The sequence below is a fragment of the Phoenix dactylifera genome, chromosome 12 (assembly GCF_009389715.1).
Source record: "Phoenix dactylifera cultivar Barhee BC4 chromosome 12, palm_55x_up_171113_PBpolish2nd_filt_p, whole genome shotgun sequence".
In the NCBI taxonomy this organism is placed as follows: Eukaryota; Viridiplantae; Streptophyta; class Magnoliopsida; order Arecales; family Arecaceae; genus Phoenix; species Phoenix dactylifera.
In genome coordinates, this window is record NC_052403.1 from 272,254 (window position 1) to 289,112 (window position 16,859).

Sequence of the window (16,859 nt, forward strand, 5' to 3'; positions counted from 1 at the left end):
TTTTCTCTCATGCATAGCAACATAAGCTAGCAGCTCAATTAATATAAAGACTTCATACTCTCCACATTCAAGTAAATCTATCATTAGTACACTCCCATTGTTTCCAGTTTTCCAGCCAACTCAAACAGCAACTGGCCAACTTGCCCGCACATTCTGTACATGAAAAAATAAAAACAGTAAGTGTCTAGAAGAAATATTATTCTCCATGCTTTATTTTGCAGAGCAGATCAGCAGGTATACGCTACAGTATCCAGCAACAACCTAAAAGAACAAATAAATCTACATACCTTGACATCCTCCATGAAGGACAACCTTCCAAGCTCCTGCTTGGAGACTTCAAGTCACACGAGTCTTGTTGAGATGTTGGAAATAGCCCATAGATATTACAGACCATTACAGGCCCATCAGCCCCTTCGGTTTATCAACAACGAGGTGACTACTTTGCGCGCAAGAAATCAGTCATGAAGGAAATGCCCGCCAGGTATCCTTTCCAAAGTGCCGGTCTTGCTCCTCAAATGCACCCATCACGTAAGCATCACTGCAGTCTTCAAGGCCATAACAACGAACAGCATTCATGGGAAGCGGCTCTGCCAAGCAAACCCCATTGTTTCGATGGAGGCCCAGAGTGAGAGAAACATTACCATTTGCACCACCAGCAACATCCATTCCATGCTGATGGCTGGATAAATCATCATAGACAAAGTTCAAAGGTTCCCGGAGGTGGTTCGGTATGCGAGGGAGGTCGTCTTGAAAGAGTTTAGTGGATAGGTTTTGATGCTTGTGACTGCTGGTGCCGTGGAGTGGTTGAGAACTGGAGGGTGTTGCAATAGATTCCGAAGGTAGATTGGTTTGCTCATCATTATGGTTTCTACCAGCTGCTGAGGCTTTCTGCAGTTGTTGCATCTCAAGAGAGTGTATTTCTTCAACCATAGGCTTCCAAAGTCTTACTCTTGCATTGATAAACCAGTTTGAGACCTGTTTGAGTCAAAGATGTGATTAGTATAAGGTATTATACTTCTGCAAGGATGAGGAACTGTAAAAATTTAAAAAACAATACATTCAAAGCAAAAATGGGGTATTCAAGGCAAAATATAGGGGGCCGATCATCCATGAGAGAAAAGATTGAGAGAGAACAGAACTTGACCTGAGTGTTAAACCTACAATTATTCCTAGTTAAGTAAATATAACATGAAGTATATTTTACTTACCTGGTTTCTTGATAAACCTGTTTGTTTAGCCAACATCTGTTTATCGGTGTCGGTCGGATACCTGGAAATCAGTAATGAAACCATATAAATAGGTACATGAATAGATCTGGAAAAGACGAGTAATGAAACCATATAAATGGTTTAATTTGTTTAGCCACAAATTAAACCATTTTTTCCATTCATTTTATTTCCTAGTGGCTCAGAACTTCAGACAGGCAACTACTGGCCTTTTGGAGAAAAAATTTGGAAGGCGAGTATGGTGGTCTCAGCAAAGCAAATAAGCCAATATGTTTTTTATTTATATTATCTAAAACCCCGACATGTAGATACACCCACTGATTTTCTGCATGCATTTTATATTTCTACAAGACACTGCCTTGTCTTATAGCCATACTTACAGATGATAAACTATATTCATATCTATAGCACACAACAATTGACCCAAGCTCCATTAGACAGTATCTCAACAAAAATGTTGCTGCAAGAAGACTGTGTCCTCCTTGCATGTAGAACTTCATGTGAATGAGTTTGCCTTGGGACTCATGACAGCTAATTTGCTGTTGTAAGCATAATGGTTATTCATCCATTTGACTGCCTGACGGGCATGCCGATATTAGATATCATATATATTGAACCATGGTTAGTGAAAAAATAACTTTCCAGACTAGAAAATGAAAAAGAAGCCCTCTTTCAAAGTATTACACTCAGCTATATTACAAACGTAGATCAAGAAGTTTGGCCACTCACGGGTGCAAGAAGTGTTCAAACAACCATGCACGAAGTACAGACACTGCACGCTCAGGAAGTCCTCGTTGGGGCCGCCAAACATGTGCCTGACCAAAAGTACCAGAGTTGTTTGGTGCTCTTTCGTGACCAACACCACCACTTATGAGCCCAAAGCTTGAACTCTCTTCTCTATTGAGGCTTTCTATCCCGAGAACCTTGTTTGTGTGACGAAGTTGATTAGATATCTTACTTTTGAGGGACCTGAAGTGCTTCAACATGGCCTTGAGGGCCATGGAGGCATATGGAGCTGCAGTACTCAAGCCCGACACAGATTCAAATGATGTGATAACAGCTTGCACCTGCTGATAGTATTGTTTGTATTTTCTGTAGACCTACAATAATATCATTGGAATAAAATTACAAAAAAGAAACAAAAAAATGATGGTAGGATCGCAAAAAATATATAAAATAGAATGGATGAACTATTGTAGTACAGAAAGCTAATCCTTGGGTTGTCATCAAATCAAATAAAACTGCAGTTTTAACAAAGAATTAATAAAATTCTGAACGCAACTCAAGTCCAACTAGAAAAAAAAAATCCGCATAATGATTCCATGCAGAAAATAACGACCTAGGAAGGATCGAAGAAATGAATAAAATTAAAATAAATAATTTAAGAGTCATGCAAATATATCCAGCATGGGACTGCATTTCAATATGATGTTTCAGTTTACAATTTTGTGCCCCAAAAAATAAAGATTTATCATTTTTTTTGTCATCTTTCAACCCTGTTATAGAATTTGTCAAAGTCTGGATAGTTTCAGGTGTTTCATCCCTCAGTTGCATGATCTCAGACTACCAATAATAATGGAAATTCCCTTACCTGCCTTGGCAGACCACTCTCTATATAGCTCAACCTGCCTCAGACAGAAATTCCACAGGAAAGTTTTCGCATGTTTTAATCATAAATGATGAAAAGCATAAATTCAAATCCCTTTAGATTTCCCCTTCCAATACAAAGCAGTCATTTAGTCATTCTAGTACTTATGACAATGAAAAGGCAAGATATCCTGATACCACCCGCACTGCAAATCAAAAGTCATACAACTTTAACATGACCAAGAGAATCTTATGCAATTTCAAAAATACTTTCTAAGTAATTCAATAGGTAATCAAACACACAAGAAAACGCTTCTGCATGGGTGCATGAAGAATTCTCAGAGCAAGCTAGAACAAATATTATGTCATTCTTGATATTTAAAAAGCAAAGTCATCTATGAATCATCTGAAATCTGAAGTAACAGATGATATAGACCATCAGAAATATCAAACATCCCAAAGAATAATAATAGACAATCAAAAGTCATGTTACCAAGAGACATGCCTTTGCAAAGAGACACAACCCTTTCAACGAGACATCTTGCCAAGAGACATATCCTTTTAAAAGGGACATAACTCTTACCAAAAGACATCTTTTTAGAAGGGACACAACTCTTACTAAGAAACGTTCTTTCAAAAAAGGATACAAGCAATGGTAAAAGATACATCTCTTCAAGACTAAAAGACACCCATAAACAGGTTTATATACCAACAAGAATAATAATTTCAACACCCATTAATTTGTCTCATAAAGATTTCTCTCATCTATGTTTCACAAAAACAACCAGGAGTCCGATAGCTGCTGAGATCTCATTTTGTTTTTCCTTACAATACAAACTAGACGTATATTCCTATTTCTGATATGGGAATATCATAAAATCAAGCTCCAAAAGCTCCTATATGTCTATAAGAATACTACCACTAATGGTAGCTAATTAACTAAAACATTGTTTTCCAAGAAAAATTAACTACAACTATGGACCAGACAACACGATCCGACAACGCCAGCGTTTTCCGTTCCGCACAGCAAGTTGACCAGCTGACTTCAGAAAGATCAAATCAACCCTAGCTTAAACCATTCAAAAGTAGGTGGTGTAAAAATAACAGTCGCAGTAAAGAAAAACTTCATCGATCTAAAGAACTAAACTAAGCTAGGCTAGGCAGTAAGCATCACTAACAGGACGAAAGATAAAGATCTACCATGTCCGGATAAGCAAAGATTATATCGAGTAATTATACTTATAACCATGATATAAATTCACGACATGACCATGATCTCGGACAGTAACAAGATTCCACCAGTTGCATCCAAAATCTCTTGACATGAAAGACCACTGGAGTCATTTAATAATTTGTATATGAAACGCCTCGAGAAGGTACCAGAACTGCAGTTGAGAGAACTGAGGCACGGCGTAGCAACTGGCGAGCCCTTTGGCAGCAATAAAGAACAGAAAAATAAATGAACGAAAATCCAAGAAAGCAGGCCAAGTTGTTTCATGAGCTGAACTCAAACCTCATCAAGCATGGACACAAGCCTCGTCTTCTGCCAACGATGCTCCGCCCCCGAGACCCCACCCTCCTCCAACCTTCCTCCGGCAAACCCCTCCATCTCGCGATGTCCCTCCGACGAAAGCTCCCGCGGATCGGCGTCGAGGAGCATTCCCCCGCCGCCACTGCCACCACCAGCACCCGGTCCATGTCTACCTCCCACGTCGCAAATCTCCTCTAGAAGTTGCCGGGCGGGCTCGAGGAACCGGGATCGGTTCAGGACGGCGGCGTAGCCGGTGAAGGGCCCGAAGGGCTCCGCGGTCCTGGGCGCCGGCCCGATGGTGAACTGGTGGCGGGGCGAAGAAAGCGGAGCAGGCTTAGAAGAAGAGGAGGCAAGGGACAGCGAGAAGCCCTGGTGGGAGATCTGGTGGCCGGAGAATTGGGTGGTGGGAGAGGGACTGTAGTTAGGGTTTTGAGGGTTGTAGTAGTAGGAGGAGGAGGAGGATGAGGGTGGGAGGAAGGTGGTGAGAGAGCTGGGATCATGGTGGAGGAAGAATAAGGAGGTGGACGGCGGGGATTCCTCCGGTGGGAAACGGAGCTTCTCTCGCCGGCTATGTTGAGGCACGTGGTACATCTGGTGGTGGTGGTGAAGTAGATGCTCCTGTCCTCCTCCGCCACCGCCGACATATCCCTCCGCCGCCGACGACGACATCTCTCTTTTTCAGCGTTCCCGCTTCTCTTTTCTCTGCTTTAAAACACTGGAGAGAGCGAGGGTGGAGACGAGAAGGGGCTGTCCGTCACTTTTTGCTTCTTTTTCTTTTGTTCTTCCTTTCTGCAAAGGAGGTGAGAAAGTGAGGGTGGAAGGGTGAGCAATGAAAACGATAGGAGAATGGGGATTGGGGGAATAAGGTTATGATGAGAACTTAGACAGCGAAAGTCGATAGACAGAGAAAGAGTTGGGGTTGGGTTTGGAATACGAAACAGAGAAAGAGTTGGGTTAACTCACGCGGCTTGCCAGATTCTATCCCTTACATCGTGTATTTTAACATTTATTTGTATAATTAGTTAGTTAATCAACAAGTTGTTAAAAGCTAACGCACCTTACTTTTCCACTAAGGGGAAAAAAAAAAAAAAAAAAACTGACACACCTTACTTGTCTTAATAATTCAGGTGGCCGGCCACCTTCAACTGAGACGAGTGGGACCTTCTACGAAGGAAACGTTACATCCTACCATAGCTAGGCTAAGTCCTGCATGATTTCGCCATCTTAAGATGCGGTACATGGAAGTGAACCTACAGTGGCGACGGAGATACGGCATCGCACGTACGTCTGTAGATGGTGATGATTACAGTCAGATCTGGGGAAGAGGGGTGGTTCATTCAAACTAAAAAAATCTATATTAAGATTTTTATAGAGTGCATTGGCCACGTGTCTCGACCTCATAGGATGAGCTTGTACTGGGTTTACCGAGGAATAATTACTGTTAGCCCTGTCCTTTGCTGGAAAAGGGCATGGGTTAGGTTGGCTTGCTGGGGGTGCGGGAGATGGGAGAGTGGCAGTGCTACAGCTGTGACGCTGTTAAAGGGGCGGTGACGTCGTCCCCTGTTAAGGGAGGAGAAACAGAGTTACTTTGGTTTTTGTTTTGTGTTCGTCTTTTAAGGGGGGGTTTTGATTGCTTTTTGCTGCGGCGAGTAACAGTGGCAGATCTTTTGCTTGAGGGAAGACGGGGGAGCGCCCGAGTTTCCCGTCGATACACGAATATCGGAGCACTGGTCCTGTACGGCCACTGGGTGTGAGCTTTTAAAAGCTGACAAGTGCGGGTGGGGGGAGGGAAGAGGGAAAGAAAAGGATAAGGTCCGACGCCGGAACCCAATTAATCCAAAGAGGTGCGGAACTGGCTCGCCAGGGATGGAAATTTCTGATCCAGCGCTGCTAATTCAAACAAACCAAGCTGAGTTTGGATGAGTTTTTATATATAAATAGATCGGATGCTTGCTCGAGTATGAGTCAAGTATATTTTTCAGACATGGAATTTCGTCTAGCTTTTCGTCCGAGGATGGTGACCCTTTCTTGACATGAATCATCTTGCCCGTTTCAGGCAATCCAAGACACAATCCTAGACAGAATCCATAAACAAGATTCATAAAATCTATTTATACATAAATATTTTAGAATTCATAAATATTTCTGATCCTATACAGCATCACCACAGCTTGCCACCAGGCAAGAGATGGCCGCAAGAATCATGTTCCATCTTACCTGGTTTCTTCAGCAATACAAGCTCTCCAAAATTGCCAGGTAGAAAGAAGAGATGAAAGCCAGCATCTAACACCAAGTTGCTCAGCAAAAACTTTCATAACTTGCAGCAAATGTACGGTTGCATAAATAAATGCAAGGCTATTTCCAGGAATAATTATAGAGAAACTAGATTGAAGGCCCTCACTAATTTTGTATTCAGACTCCTCGAGATGTGTTTATACTAGGGTGAGACAATACACCCGTTGTATCTCCAAAAAAAAGGCTGCGACTAATTCTTTTAATCAAGTTACCTGTAGCAAAAAGTCGATTTCTAACAGCAAGCATCCACAAAATCAATCAGTAAACAATCCGCCGAAATTCAAGAAGTGATAAAAGGAACTAATTGAACAAACGCTAAATTGAATTTATCTTCAAATAACCTTATCTGCCTATGAAGAAAAAGACACTGCATTGAATATATCCATCAAGAGAACATATTCAAGAATAAGATTCAAAGTAATTGGATACTTAAAAGAAATATTCCACTCCAAAGTTCCGTTCGCTTCCATCACTTGAGATTTGACTAATGCAGAAGAGCTAGAATTTCATTCAAGATGATCTTTATGGTAAAATACATTACTCTCTCTCTCACACACACACACAAACAGTGTCATGTTCAAGACTTCCCAGTCATTAGGATTGAATAATTTCTGTTGTTTTTTGTTTAAACCTTCCTAAATCTTAGATGTTTGGACAAACTATTTCCTGATTTATAGTTGAGTTGAATTAGTCGGCTGGCTGTTAAAAAAAAATATTTTGTTGGGAACTTTCTTTGGATTGCGGTCTTGTTTTCCTTCCTTCAGGGCTTGTTTATTTCGTGGGAAAAAAAGGAGAAAAAGTGTGGTCAAAGGAAAAGTAATGAGATGCCTCTTGTTTGGTTGAAGTTTTCAAAGGAAAAAGACAGAAAAGTTGTATTCTCATGGAAATATGATCCCACATTTCATAGAAAAATCTTTCCCATAAGAAACATGGAAAAGTTACTTTTACATGAGGCGGAAATCACTCCATTTTTATTTTTTTCCAAAAAATCCCTTCAGCATTAAAGAAGCATTAAAGAAGGATTAAAGAGGTATTAAAGATCTAATTTTTATTAAGAGCATAATAGGAATTATACATAACTTTTCTAAAAAAATGAATGGCCAATCAAACATAAGTACTTTGAAAATTTATCACTTTCCATAATCAACCAAACATGCCAAAAGTACTTTCATAGACATCCTTTTCCTAGAAATTTGTTTCTTAGGAATCATATTCGTAAGAAGAAAAATGCTTTCCACGAACCAAACGAAGCCCTTATTTTGTTGGGAACTTTCTTTGTATCGCGGTCTTCTTACACACGACGAGCGATGCGGCCAACAAAATGTGGTCTATTTAAAAAGCAAGAGAATAATAACGCACGGCATGCAGAATTCTTTTTGAGTGCTTTTCATTGGAGGCTCTGACTCCCTCGAACAAACTGGAGTATTTCAAGTTATCTGGTCCTCGCCTTTCTTTTCCTTGCTTCTTTACAACTTTCTAAATAGGTAAGAGAAAAGAAAAGTTATACACACATTACATACATAATTTACAAGTCACAATTGCACAAGAAAAAAAGTTTTGGTAAGAGAATAAATATCACGGCTTCTATAGAAACTCAAACCATGATCCTAGCCGATAAAAGAATTAATATCGTCGCTAGTTCTAAAACATGAAAGTCTCGGTAGGAGAATTAAGGTCACAACTTTTATAAAAACTTAATGCCTGAAAAAGTCGTGGGGGCAGTTGCGAGTCTTGCGACTTGCCGTCCACCCCCAACCGGTGTACCATAATGTGGGATCTATCAAGCATTTCCTTCTCAGAACAACCAAGCAGAAGGCTAAGCATGCATTTCTTGTATTGGCAATAATTAAGCAAAGATTACTCCATTAAAAGTTTCACATTCCTCGTGCTCACTGAAAAGGGGGGAAAAGGATGTAACATATCTTCTATAAACATCTCAAGTAAACTTGCTAAACAGAGCAGCTGCTGTGGTAATTTACCAACCGATGGAAGATGACTTAATCAGCGAATACACTCACATGTGAAAAATACAAAAGAAATTTCATTATAGAAGTTAGAATCAAATCAATGAAACAAAGATGGAACCACAATCTTTAAGTGATTATCAAAAAACAAAACACAATCTTTAAGTGCTTAATTCATTGCTCCACTGCTCTACCGTGCTTAAGTGCCATAACAAGCGAAAGTATAAAAGAGCGCAACATCTTATACTGTGCAGGTCATCTATCTTTTAATAAAAAATTTTCTTATCGAAAAATAAATCTTTCTGTAACAACCTAAAATCTCACCTAAAAAAGCTAGCCATAAGGTATTTTTTTTGGGCTCCTTAATTCTGTATAAGTATCCAAAATCTTCTCGGCAAATAATCGATATGGGACTAAATACACATCCGTACGGATCCTCACATACTCCCTCCATTCAAGCCCTAATGTCTTCAATAGGCTAAGGGTTCAAATCCATTCATATCTAATCACAACCACCACGATCGGCTCGTGGTCAGCCTCCATGAACCCATACTACATGCTACAGTGTCTCCTAGTCCACATAGGCTATGAGCCGAATTCGCTCTAATGACATTTGTAACAACCCAGAACCTCACCAAAAATAGTTAAATAAAAGGTATTATACAGGATCAAGAAACTCAAATAATATCTTCCAGCTAGTTTTTTTGTGTGAGGTCCTAGATTGTTACACTTTCAGATTCTGCGGAATCAAGCATGAGAAAAATAGTTAGAAGGTAATCTATACATGGGTTGAGTTCAGACTGTAAGCCTCTAAGGCTGATCCACTTCTGACATTTCACACCTTTTCTGGAAGTTGATCAACTAAGTGGAACAGCAAGCTCTCTTTACATTTCCTGAAGAATCAGCAACGTTGATAGGTGTTCCTTGGCTGGGTGGTCCAGCTGCTCCTGCTGCTTCTTGGGCAGCAAGTGCCTTTCTGCTCACTATTTGGTAAATCTCTGTCAAAATATGTTGGAACGCCTTCTCAATGTTGAATGCTTCCAATGCTGAGGTCTAAAGAAAGGAAAGCCTCTCCTTCTCAGCCAATACTTGGGCATCAACCTCTGGAACTGCTCGTAGGTGCCTCATGTCGGACTAATTACCAGACATCATGATGACAATGTTTGAGTCAGCACGGTCCCTAAGCTCACAAAGCCACCTCTGGGTATTGTCAAAAGTTTGCCTCTTTGTTATGTCATAGACTAGAAGTGCTCCCCCTGCGCCCCTGTAATACTCACTGGTGATGGCACGGTACCTCTCTTGACCAGCAGTGTCCCATATCTGTGCCTTGACTGTCTTCCCTTCGATCTGTTCAGCATATCAAATTATTTCAGCATTAACAACTGCATCGATAATAGCAAAACGTAGAACGGTTATTCTATAAGTAAAACAGAGGTGCAAATACAACTTTGAATTTCTGTTGTCAAACCCATTTAACTTTCATTCATAATGCAAACTACAGCAGCAGTGAAAAACATGTCAACATGTAATCTGAGCAAAGCGTACATCACGGCATTTCTTGAGAAAACACAGTTTCATATTATCTTCCACAAGCATCAATTCAAACCCAATGTACTACAGGAAAAATAAAAACAGCCTTTTTTACTTTGTTTTCTTTAAAAAGAAAAACGTTTTCCAGAAAATGGTTACTATTGAATTGAAACAGAAATATCTAAGAGGAGTATGTTAGGTACAAGTACAGGTTATTGAGGTAACTCGGCAAACAATAAATGTTTAGCGATTTGCTAATCCTACATCCAGTTCAGGCTCCGAGCACCTGGATTTAATACTATCATCTCCACCCATGGGAAGATCAGTTTCATGGATGGAGTAACTTGCAGCTGCAGAAGAAACAAGTAAACAAGCCCCCCACCCCCAAAAGCTATAACTCGGCAGTATGCAATGCGGCTGAAATTGCCATTCAAGTAAGTTTTTGAACTCACAGTACCTTGATTCTTCTGAGAAAAGCAGGGGGCAGTGAAACCGTCCGTTAATAAGTACTAACCTATAAAAACCAAGTTAAGCTCACCCATTAAGGACCAGAAAAGTGGCTCAAAGGGCATCTAAAACGAAATAAATAAGCAGATATGCAGTAAAAGAAAAACCGATTTATTTCTTGATTAATTAATCAACAAGATCTACATGAAGAAACCTGACTTGAAATAATTGTTGGATTGGAAGACATTTTTCTTTCTTTGGCCTTATTCTCCTTATTTTACCTCAGAGAAATCCAAGCACCTTTCTTTTCCAATCAGTTCTCTCCCACTAGTCCTCTCTTGGGTATATATGGATCAGTTCTCTCCCACTAGTCCTCTCTTGGGTTCTACACCTACACATGACTTATCGATTCATTGCCACTCCTACATGCGACCCGTGAGTTCATCGGCATTCCTACTAACGACTTGTGAATTGATCAACTTCCTATCTTTATTGTGCAGTCACTTCCTTACTGCCAGTTCATTTATTTTTATCTTCCAGACACCTTAATTAATCGTGGACAAAATTAAACTTTCATATAATTCTTATGTAAATCATAGCAACATTTCTGCGCAATATGAATCTATTGATCCAAACTTGACATATAGAGCACACGATTAAATATAAACTTACAATAGTAAAGAAATAAACCAAATCACATTGATAAATCAGAAAACTGGATGACCAAGAAGAAGATAAATTTGATAAACAAATTCAAATTTGAGATCTTGGCCATGCTTATTCCTATGGTGTCACAAATAGAGCAGAATTCCTCTTTCGTCTATAACATATTACTTGACCTCGAAATCTCTGTGTATGTAAAGAAACAGAGGACGACTATTTCACCCCAGAAACAAACAAACAGATAAATAAAATGCAGCAATTTAACCGAGAATACGCAGAGCATTGCGAACAAATGAAACGAAGCAAGACCTCGAAAACAAATCGGGGGAAATAAGGATAGAGCGAAATAGCTGACTTGAAGAGTCCTTGTGGCAAATTCGACGCCCATAGTGGATCTAGACTCCAAGCAAAACTAATTTCTGGGGAATCTCGACAGGATGTTCGATTTCCCCACACCGGAATCACCAAATCAGTACGATCTTAAACAGGTAATCGTACTCGTGATCCACTTTGTGCGCCACCTCTCCTCCTCCTCTCTACCCTTCTATCTGAGCCCGATCCATACCCTCAAGAAACAAAAAAATGGCAACCAAATCAAATCAATGCCAGCAACATGGAATCAAAAGGAGCGAAGAAAAGCGTACCTGATGTGGGATCCTATCGAAGGAGCGGTTAGAGAGCCAAAAAATCGATGGTTTCGAGGGGTGGTAGGGGATCCAGTAGAGAAATGTCGCAGAGTCTCGGGGGGGGACAATGCCAATGGCGAGAAACCAACAACCGAGGAAAGGGCTTCGATTTGAAATGGCCCCATCATGATTTATTTAATCCCAGATTGTTTTACTCTCTAAATTCAGATTTTGTTGCCCTTGTAAGTTTGGGGGCATACACACTTGGCGCTGGGGGCGGAGATGAAGGAGATGATATATTCATCCGGATTCATTTTGAAAACCATCTAAATATAAATATAAATTTGAGTACCTAATTAATATTTATATTTATATTTATTAAAAAAATAAAGATAAATTATATTTAATTTATAATTTTATTTAATTTTACATTATGGACTTTTAAAAAAATAAATAATTATATTAATATGCTATTAATTTGTATCATCCCTCTTCTTTAATTTTATAGTCATAAAAAATTTTTATTCGATTTATATCCATATTTGTATCCATACTTTCTGTATCCAATTTGTATCTGTATCTATTTAAAATAAATATAAAATATAAATTTTTACATCCGGCTAATATCTGTATCTATATTCGTCAAATAAAATAAATATGATTATAAATATACTAGCATCTAATTCATATTCAATCTAATTTCAACTTTACTTAGTGTGCACGTTATCATCTAATTACACAGCAAGGAAGAGGCTCGGTGGATGAGATGAACATGTAGTATACATTGTGATTATTAACCACCTACCTTTAGTTCTTTGTAAATGGGCTCCTATATATTAGATAACTAGGTCAAACAATAACAATATAAAAAGTGATTGTACCCAGTCAATCACCATGATTCATCATGAAAAGATGGTCTAGCTAGTTGGTATTTTTGGTTGATTGGCTATTTGAGGCCAATTAGCATTTACTTGACTCAATCGATTAAATATTTTCAATGGAGTGGCCAACGATTCTTGGTTAATTGATGTATGTTGGCCTTGGTCAATCGACCATAAAGGGCCAATTAGCCCCCTTCTTGGCCTTGGTCAAGCAACCATAATCAATCCATCGGTCTTTCTCGACCTTGATTGATCTCTAACTATTGGTTGATTTGTCTTTGTAGACTTATTGGATTGGTTTTTTAATCAAATTTAACTACCATCTCTCTAGTATTTCTGCCATTTGCCGATTGTCTTTTTCAATAAAACTTGAATAATACCTCTCAAGTTTAAGATCATAAAATATATTTTGATCTTCATAATAAATTTGTTCATCTTCGTATGGTCATATTTTGGTTAAATCAACCAAGCACATTTTTTTTCGCAATAACTTCTTATGTTTAGAATAACCGGATATATATTTGTATGGTTGACTTTTAGGTGATGGACCATATGCTTTTTGGGCAACTATGTCTCTTGGGATTTGGAGTAGAGAGCATATATTCATCTTTAGGTGAATTAACAATTTCTGGTAACCATTCCTCCGAGTTTAGAATTAGAGGGTTATTTTGATAACGGCTACTAATTTGGCCATTCTCAAACGATCAACCTTCAGATTCTTCTTATTCATATTGGACCAAGCATTAGGTAAATAACTTTGTGGTGCTGTCTCAGTCGCCTTGTTTGCTGCTCACCACTCGGAAGAGTTTTTTTGGGACTCAACAGTCCTCGTTTTCTTTTACTTTGTGTAGACTTTTTGCTTCTGATGTGGCAGGCTTTGCTCATGTTAGAGCAGCATGAGCTGCCGATGCACTATAAAAAAAAAAACTTTGTGGTGGCCTAACAATAGTTTTTGATAATTCGACATAATTTAGCAATAAGACATTATAACTTATTTAAACCTGTTTAATGTTTTTAGTGGCTCAATTATAGTCATTTCTTAGCAAATAGCATGGATTAGTTCCGGGCCTAACCTAGAGGGCACCCAACCAAAAGCCGAAAAGGAACTCATCTATGAATTGCCTCGATTCTCGAGCTTAAGCATCCTCTGTTCAAAACCTCGTCAATCAGAGCACTGCAATAAGTTGCACCGCACGTGCAAATGCTATTTCAGCTACACAGGAGATAAGCTGATGCCGAATGAACTTATTTTGCTGATCTCTATTTATCCACACAAACTAGATCATGTCATTTTGATACGATTCCTAATCTCACGGAAAAATACAATCAACTCTCATCTGTTTTCTATAATTTATTTTATTTAATTTTCTTGGTATGATTAGGATTATATCTTTTCTTGTTGGTCATGACATCTTAGTTCATAAATATATATAAGTTCTATGGAGTAGAAAAATAAGTGGCGAATCAAATAAAATCTATTAATTTTTTTAGACACCTTCTGTCCTTTTATTTATTATTTATTTTTGAAATATCATTGATAGGCCAGATTCAAATACTCTGCACGATCTCTAATTTTGAGCCAGTACCCAAAACTTAAAACAGGATGACAACACTATGAGCTAGAGGCAACGTGTGTTAGGATTTGTGCAGACGTATATTTAGTTCCGCATTGGTTATTTACTGAGTAGATCTTGAGTACTTATACATGATAAAAAAATCTAAATAATACCTTATGGCTAGCCATTTCGTGTGAAATTATAGATTATTACAAATGGTATCAGAGCAAACCCAATCCATAACTTATGCGGACTAGGAGACACTACAACACGAATCTATTAGGGCTGACCACATGCCGATTGTAATTTTTCTCTTATGTACATGAAAATTACCTTAGATTTGCCCATTTGAGGCAATTTAGCCATTTGTAGACCCCAATTCAAGTGCTTGGTGTGATAAGTTCTTCCATCTTGATCTCTTATACTATAGCATTCTTCTGTTCATTCAGTCTTTCCATGATGTAGAGGTTGTAGCCGTAATTTTTCTGATAGAAGTCCTAGCAATAGATTGCAGGATAAGTATCGCCTGTAAGATGATGTTCGCCATTGCTTGACAGGGTGATGGACTGTCCTTTTAGGCCATCAGCAGGCATCGGAGGTTGGATGGTTAAGTTAAATCCAGTATCGGCTGTTCGCTGTTTGTCATTTAGGGGTTCCAGTGCAAGTATTAAAATGGATGATGAGGATCTATATTGAAAGGTTTATCTCTGAAAGGATTAAAACTGCAGGCGTACTATTTATTAATTCTAATTGCTTTCTGCAATAATTGGTTCTAAAGAGGGCAGATGTGCACTCCTTATGATTGGCCACCATATATTTATGAATTTTTTATTTATTACATTGTTTGATAATTGTGCCTTGCTAACTTCCTGCATTAATGACTCGCTGTTGTTGGTGGAATTTTGTTGATGTTTGCAAGGCCTGCAGAAAGAATGCTTTGTTTCATTGTTTGAACCAGTATTCTTTATTTTGGTTATTTTTATCTGTCATACTTCCAGTAAACATGGATGATGGCGGTTCTGATTGTACAGGCCTGAAATGGTGGTGGGTTGGCACCATTCTCGTCCAGGCTTTGGTTGTTGATTTTCTGGTGTTGACATAAATACGCAGCAGCAGGTAATCAACTTTTTTCTTTTTCAGAGAACGAGGGAGGCAACCTGCCCTTTCTCTTCTATGTCCAGATCATGCATCCAATGGTTTAACTGTTGAAAAAATAAACTTAATTCAATAAATGTCTTTTGGGATGTTCATGAATGTGTGAAGGGTCACCTTAAGAGTGGTAATTCATGTATTTGAATTTTCTATGTGCGTTTAAGTAGTTCATGTATTTGAATTTTCTATGTGCGTTTAAGTAGCTCATGTATTTGGGTTTATACATGTAGCTAGGAGTCCTATAAATACTATATAAGTCTCTTGATTTTGGCAAGAGGCAAGAGCCAAAGTGAATAAAAGAATTTTGAAGTATTTCACCTCTTCATTCTTTCCTCTCTAGAGAAATCTCTCTTCTTATATTCCAATATTAACATGCTTGGTTCTTGAATGTGAAGTTTTTGGAAAGATCTTGCACTAGTTTTCTAAAAGCGATGATTCTCTTTTGTTGTTTCGCTAGTTTCGGAACTAATGTTCATGCCTCCTTCCCTTTCACTTCAGACCATTCTAGCCTCTATAAATCTCACTGCAATTAGTTTATGCGCTCATGGTCAGTTCTTCCATTAATGCTAAGCCTACCATGGGGGTCTGGTCATTAAACTACGTTTATGCCTCTTGCAGAGTTTTGAAGCCTCGAAACAAAGGGCCGTAGCAGCTGTTGTAGATCCAACTCAGAGTGTCAAGGGGAAGGTGGTCATTGATGCTTTCCGCTTGATCAATCATCAGACCATGATGCTTGGTCAAGAGCCTCGCCAGACTACTTGCAATGTTGGGCATCTAAACAAGCCATCTATTCAGGTAAACTGCCTGTGGAAGCTGTAAGTTGTGTGATCTTCGTTTAAATATCTTATTACCAGGAAACCCTTTCTAAATGGTTTTCATTTACCAGGCACTCATTCATGGATTGAATCGACTTTACCACTCTGTAGCCCTCAAAGAAAAGATGTTGCTGAATCTGCACAAAAAGAAATGGACTGATGGACTATACACTGAAAAATAATGAGCAGACTGGGCAGCAACATTACTTGGATCTTCAGCTCTTTACTGCTTCTGTCAATTGTGCACTGATATCATCATGATAGGAAATGGCTTCATGTTGCTATAAAATCTTTCGATTCCCAGCTGCTAGTTGAGAATGGTGAATTAACAGCAGAATCCTCTAAGGACATCGGTTTTTGATGTTCGGCGTATGAACAGGAAATGCTGAATCCAGCCATCAAATATGACAAAGCAATTCAGGAGGAAGACGAGCTGCCCCCAGAGAAGCTGGCAATTGGAAATGTTGGAAGGCAAGATGAATGTCTCAAATATGATGTCATGTAATATAGTTCAGACTCTGGGGACCATGCTGGACACTGTTGTATTCTAATAGAATGTCAGCATTTCAGAAAGACATGCATGGCT

At 38.9% G+C, this 16,859-nt stretch overlaps 3 pseudogenes; 1 reads left to right on the plus strand and 2 right to left on the minus strand.

Annotated features, from left to right (window-relative positions):
- Nucleotides 1-289: 289 nt before the first annotated feature.
- On the minus strand, nucleotides 290-5,283 carry LOC103715490 (annotated as a pseudogene).
- A 3,936-nt stretch (nucleotides 5,284-9,219) lies between these two features.
- Nucleotides 9,220-12,144, minus strand: LOC103715507 (annotated as a pseudogene).
- Nucleotides 12,145-14,985: 2,841 nt separating this feature from the next.
- Nucleotides 14,986-16,849, plus strand: LOC103715508 (annotated as a pseudogene).
- The last annotated feature ends 10 nt before the right edge of the window (nucleotides 16,850-16,859 follow it).